Genomic DNA, 6,277 nt, shown 5'->3' with positions numbered 1-6,277 from the left:
TGTGTGTGTGTGTGTGTGTGTGTGTGTGTGTGTGTGTGTGTGTGTGTGTATTTTTTATATATATCTCCTCAATATATGTTCCATTCTATATGCATCCGAAGAAGTGGGCTGTAGCCCACAAAAGCTTATGCTCTAATAAATTTGTTAGTCTCTAAGGTGCCACAAGTACTCCTGTTCTTTTTGCGGATACAGACTAACACGGCTGCTACTCTGAAACCTATATGAAGCGTGGTTCCTTATACCTGCCCCTTCCTGATCACTACTTCCCATTGTCATGCTACCATGACCTTCTGTCTTCGAGACTCCCCATGTTGAAATTCAGGATGGATCCCCTTATTCAACCTAAAAAGTGGTGGTAGTCAGAGCTACTGGAGAAGCAGGAAGATCCATCCAGATGTGTGTGGACAGTAGTGGGGGGATACACAATCACAGAACCTCTCAAAAGGCATGCCAAGGGAGCAATTGCCTGAACCTAATATAATGAATCTATGCACTGCAGATGACAAATGCAGTTACTATGCAATTTACCCACACCTACCTTGGGGACACAGAGCTAGAACACTGATCCTCCAGCTGCAAATCCACAGGAGCTTAGTTTTACATGTAGGAACCTGCTTTGATTTATGCTGATAAGGAGTCTCTCCTGCAGAGTGTTCCACTGGCTTATATTGGGGGAATCCATTTTTTTTAACAGAGACATTTCTTTTATTTCATTGTTTGTAATACCCTATGGCAAAGAGAAACCAGGCAAAAGGTGGGTGGGGAGCAACCACAATAAAAGTGTCAGGCCTTTTCATTTCCCACTTTAGAGAGGCAAGCCTCCAACACTTCTTTTCTCCCTGGTGGGAACAGACCTACGTGTCCATGCCCGTGTGAGAACAGATGGTGGTATAAACATAGTAAGGGGGATGGAAATAACGAGAGCTCCAGTGGTAGGGAGGGGAAAAAAAAAAAAAAAAAAAAGACCCTGCAGCTTTCCTATTTGCTTGGATTAGACAGCTCCTAATGGAGCAAACATGGTGTTTTGGCTCAGAAACCTCAAACACAAGCAATGCTTTAGATTAGCAGCTTCACAATGTACTTCTGCTTTCATCATTCTCTTCCCTCCGTCCGTCTTCATGGGAATGGCCACTCCCAGAGGAGAGCTCTGCAGGATACTGCCCTGGCACAGGGGAAATACCAGTGAGCCCCAAAGAAAGGCTCTTTCTGTATTGCTCAGTATCTTACAGGATAGTAAGATAATTGAATAAAGTTTAAGATAAACCTTACTGAACTGGGGTTAACACCTTGGGAGTTCATTGTATTGCAAATGCAAAGGTTTATGTGCTATTGTTGGCAGCTTCTTTAGTAGAAAGACAAGATGAATGAAGTCTCTGGAAAGCATGAGGAAGCACAATGTTCTTTTTGGAACAATATGCATGAGGTGGATTTCCTTAGGAAACGCCTTAAGTAGAGGGGAATGCAAATTCTCCCCCTCAGAAGCCAACCTTTGAAGATATGCCCTGGGGAGAGAGACCCTTTATATACTACCTGCCTACTTCTGGAAACTCCAGTTCGAAGATCGCTGAACAGTATAAGAAGGAAACTGAACATGTTATGAGTGGCATGTTCTGAGCTGAAGCTCTGATGAACTTATAACAAGGACACCCAGAGAGTGGGGTATTAAAAGACAGCACTTGCCAGAGCCCATAGAAGAGTTGGGGTGAATTCTGGTAAGCTTATTAGTAGGAGTGTAGGTTCTTCAATTGTTTTTAGTATGTGATAGAGTATGCAAACCCCACACTGAGCCTGAAGGGCCCCACTCCTCTGGGCCTGCCCAACATGCTCCGGCTGGAGGAGTGGGTTAAAAGAAGATCAGACGCTCATGCAAAGGTGATGGACAGATTGCAGTAGAGATGAATCCTTCTCCAGGAAGCCGGACAGAAGGTTGAGCCTGAAGGGGGACCACAGAGCAGGCAAGGCCCCCCAAGCAGTGCTTTCTTCAAATCACCACCCCTTTTCAGAACCAGCAGGTTCGGCAAAGCCTGAGTCCTTTGGACTCTTTTTGTTAAGCAGTTGACCTTTTGGACTACAGGGGCCACTCCCCAAAATGAAGGGACATACAGGTAAAAAGCAGCCCAGGGCAGAGGACTTAGAGTCTTAGGACCCTGCCAGGGTTGCATCCCATAGGGGCCTGCGCTGGGACCTGGTGGAAAAGGAAAGCCTGGGTCCCCCTAAGGTATGAGGCCAGAAGATTTTCAGCTTAGGCACCTCTACCACCCTGACAAAGGGGCAATGAGCCAGAGGTCAGGTGCACTAACCGCTAGGCCACCCAGCCCTCCATTACAATAGGTTTTTTTCTCTTAAGAATGAAGTAGTAGAAAAGTGTGGTAACTTATATCTGTAGCAATCACACTGTTACCTGTCTCTGAAGGGAAAGCTAGCAGAAGTCCTAGGGCAACCTGTCTGTGCTGGCAATGACACAATGAAGGCAGGGAACTGTCCAGCCTGAGAATAACCCAGTCAGAAGGGAGAGAGATGCAGGTCTCCACCCAAGAGAGGCAACAGCTGGGGAGCTGAAAGCCAAGAGTGGATGCCCTTACTGAACTGGGTGCCCTTACTGAAGGGAAATACAGGTGCAGTTGCCCTGAACTGTGACAGGGGTTTTCTGGACTGGGGTCCCTTTTGCCAGCCCTGTGGTAATGATGAACGGGGCCCTCCATATCTCAGAATCCCCAGCTGTATCAGGAAGATCACACTTCTCTGTCTCTTGCAGTGTCATGAGGGAGAATTAGAGTTCATTATCTGAATTAATCAGTGATTGAAGGGAGACAAAACAGTATCTCTCCCCATCACAGGGCTCTAGAGTACAGCACACACCAAAGCTTCGCTAGCTGTTTATTATATTAAGATCTAAAATCAGTTGAATGTCTGTTCTGTCCTTGATTGATGGGGAAAAGGCCCCAAGGGAAGGGAAACCATTTTCCAAGAAAGAAGCTTTTAACATCAGAAGGTAGAAACTAAAACCAGAATTTTCTGTCTTCGCAATTTACATGGAACTCTCTCAATCCACTACCAATCTACAGGATGGAACTGCTGAGGGAGTAATGCAGGCTATTGGGTGGGGTGATACCACGCACTGCCTTCCTTTCAAGATGGAACTACATGGTGAATCATGGAGGGATGAATATGGGCTACATGGAGAAATCACGTCTCACCAATGTTTTACAATTCTTTGAGGGGGTCCCCCGAGCATGTGGAACACGGGGATCCAGATGATACAGTGTACTTAGATTTTCAGAAAGCCTTTGACAAAGTCCCTCACCAAAGGCTCTTAATCTAAGTAGGTGGTCATGGGATATGAGGGAAGGTCCTCTCAAGGATCAGTAATGGGTTAAAAGACAGGAAACAAAGGGGAGATAAATGGTCAGTTTTCACAGTGAAGAGATAAATAGCGGGGTCCCCCAAGGATCTGTGCTGTTCAGCATATTCATAAATGATCTGGAAAAGGGGGGGGGGAACAGTGAAGTGGCAAAGTTTGTAGATGATACAAAATTACTCAAAATAGTTAAATCCAAAGCTGACTGCAAAGAGTTACAAAGGGATCTCACTAAACTGGGTGACAGGGCAACAAAGAGGCAGATGAAATTCATGTTGATAAATGCAAAGTACTGCACATTGAAAAAAACATAATCCCAACTATATATACACCAAATGAGGGGGCCTAAAATAGCCATTACCACTCAAAAAAGAAAGCTTGGAGTCATCGTGGATAGTTCTTTGAAAACATCCACTCAACGTGCAGTGGCAGTCAAAACAGCTAACAGAACATTAGGAAAGGAATAGATAATAAAGACAGAAAATATCATAATGCGCTATGTAAATCCATGGTACATCCACACCTTGAATACTGTGTTGCACATTATAATATATATATATTATATATATAGTCCATCTTGGAAAAGAAACAACCAAGAAACAAATAAGGAAGTGTTATTTACCTCTTCACATACCACACAAACCAGGGCTCACCCAATGAAATTACTAGGCAGCAGATTTAAAAACGAAAGAAAGTACTTCTTCACACAATGCACAGTCAACCCATGGAACTTGTTGCCAGGGGATGTTGGGAAGACCAAAAACATAACTGGGTTAAAAAAAGGAAGTATTAAATATGTTCATGGAGGATAGGTCCATCAATGGCTATTAGCCAGGATGGTCAGGGACGTAACCCCATGCACAAGCACCATGCTTGCTAGCTCATGCCAGCGGGGGTGAGGTCACAGCCATGGGGGCAGGCCCAAGGCATTCCCGGAAGGACCTAAATTTCTGGTATTCCAGGAACATGTGAGTGGCCACACTAGTGTGCTGGGGAGGGAGATGCTTGTGTAGCCCACCGGTCAGCGTGCGTTACCGGTCTCTCTCTGTGCTGATCTACAGGCAATACGCGATGTTACAACCCCAAGTAAGGAGTTTTGTCTCAAGCTGTAACAGCTTTGTGCTTCCAATTCAATCCCCAGCCCAACCAGCCGAGAGGGTAGGCATCACACTTGCACTGTTGTCAGCTATGCTTCACCTGCTCCGCAAATCAACAGAGGCTGTCAGTCTGGTACTATTCACCGGTATGAAATTCACTTCTAGAAAGGAAATGCCCAGGTGTGGAGATGGAGGACCTGAGCCCCCTCTTCTCCTGCTGTGGTCAAAGGGAATTGCGGCTGCTCTGCAACACTCTAGAGTTTTGGGGGTAGAGAAGAGACAGTGCTGAAATGAATATGAAGGAGAGTCATCAGTGAGGCAACTGGACACAGACCCTGTGCTTCACTCTAGCTCCCAGACTGACTAACACAGCCTGTGCTGCCCAGTGACCCAGCACAGGGTCTCCCCCATGCCTGGCCTGGACTCAGTCACAGAAGGGACTGTTGACTACGCTACAATGTCCTCTCAGGATCAGGCCCCAAGCTTTGTATCTAAACATTGCTCAATTCCGTGGCTATCTCAGGGAAAGCGAGAGGGAGCTTTCCTACAGTGGGCTGAGGTGATAGAAAGACTAGGCAGAAGTAAGATTCTGAGGAGCAATCCAAGAAGAGCAATGTCAGAGGGGAGCATGGGAGCAGGAAGGATTCCATCCCAGACCCTGCCTCAGCCCATGTGCGTGAAAGAGGGCAGTTCTTATCTAGCTATATTCTTCTTTGGTCCCTGCTCACATCTCTTAAGATGGTAGATCTAATGAAAACACAGGAGAGTCTGCTCTTTGTGACCACAAGGTTAATAAGAGTGAAACTCAGCAGCGGCAGCGGGGACCGCAGGATGAAAAATTCCCTTTAAAGCTAGAGATAGGATGGCTACAGGAGGTAAGTGTGACATTTCAGCACTGAGGAGTCCAACTTAATTACCTGCAATTCAAACATAGGAAGTTATATATTAAGGCAGAAAAAGTGGAAGCTTTGACTACTCAAGAGGATTTAACATTTTTAACTCTCTGGCTTCCAAAGATGCCAGTGCACTTTCACTGGTCTTGGCCAAATATCAGACTAGCTACACGTCCACCAGTTTCAATCAGATATCGGATCTCTCTCACTGCCTGCCCTGAAGTATAGAGTAACTGTTTGGGATCATCAAATAGCTGTCCCATAACACCCTCGAAGTGGCTGCACGTTAGTGGTAGGTAAACCAATTCCAGCATGTATTAGAATTGGCTAAATAGAATATTCAGATGGTATTAGTGTTTGGAGTTGCTCTTATTCAAATGACATTTTGGCACCTGGATCCACATGTGTTAATCAACTGAAAATTATTTGGCAGAATTCAGATGACTGAGTATTGCTGATATTCATGTTATCTGGCAAATTTAATATTGAGTCATCTGTTTCATCTGTGTGTGTATTAGAGACAGACATATGGTTTACAAAGCGCGTTGGAAATGTTGGATGATAGACATTATCAAACATTCGTTCACCTATCTCAGGATCCTCAGGCATTCTTTGCAGAGATGAGCCCAAGCCAAAATTCCCAGGCCAACCATCCCTGAACTTTGAAGGTACTAAAATCACACCTCCAAATTCTGTGTCTTAAAACCATTGCTATTGATCTTGACTGACAAAGTGAGAATATGGTGCAACCGAAGTTAAAGTGCTCCCAATTTCAGATGGTTTTAAAACTGTTGCATCTCCCTCTCTCCACTGCTCCTTCATCTCTCTCTCTCTCTCTCTCTCTCTCTCTCTCTCTCAGCCCACCCTCATAGGAATTAACTTAATCACAGAATCTGTAAAGTAGTTTCATTTCACACATTACAGAGGAA

The sequence above is a fragment of the Terrapene carolina genome, unplaced genomic scaffold (genome assembly GCF_002925995.2).
Source record: "Terrapene carolina triunguis isolate 2854851 unplaced genomic scaffold, T_m_triunguis-2.0 Scaffold242, whole genome shotgun sequence".
Taxonomy (NCBI): Eukaryota; Metazoa; Chordata; order Testudines; family Emydidae; genus Terrapene; species Terrapene triunguis.
Note: the sequence above shows the minus strand (reverse complement) of the source record.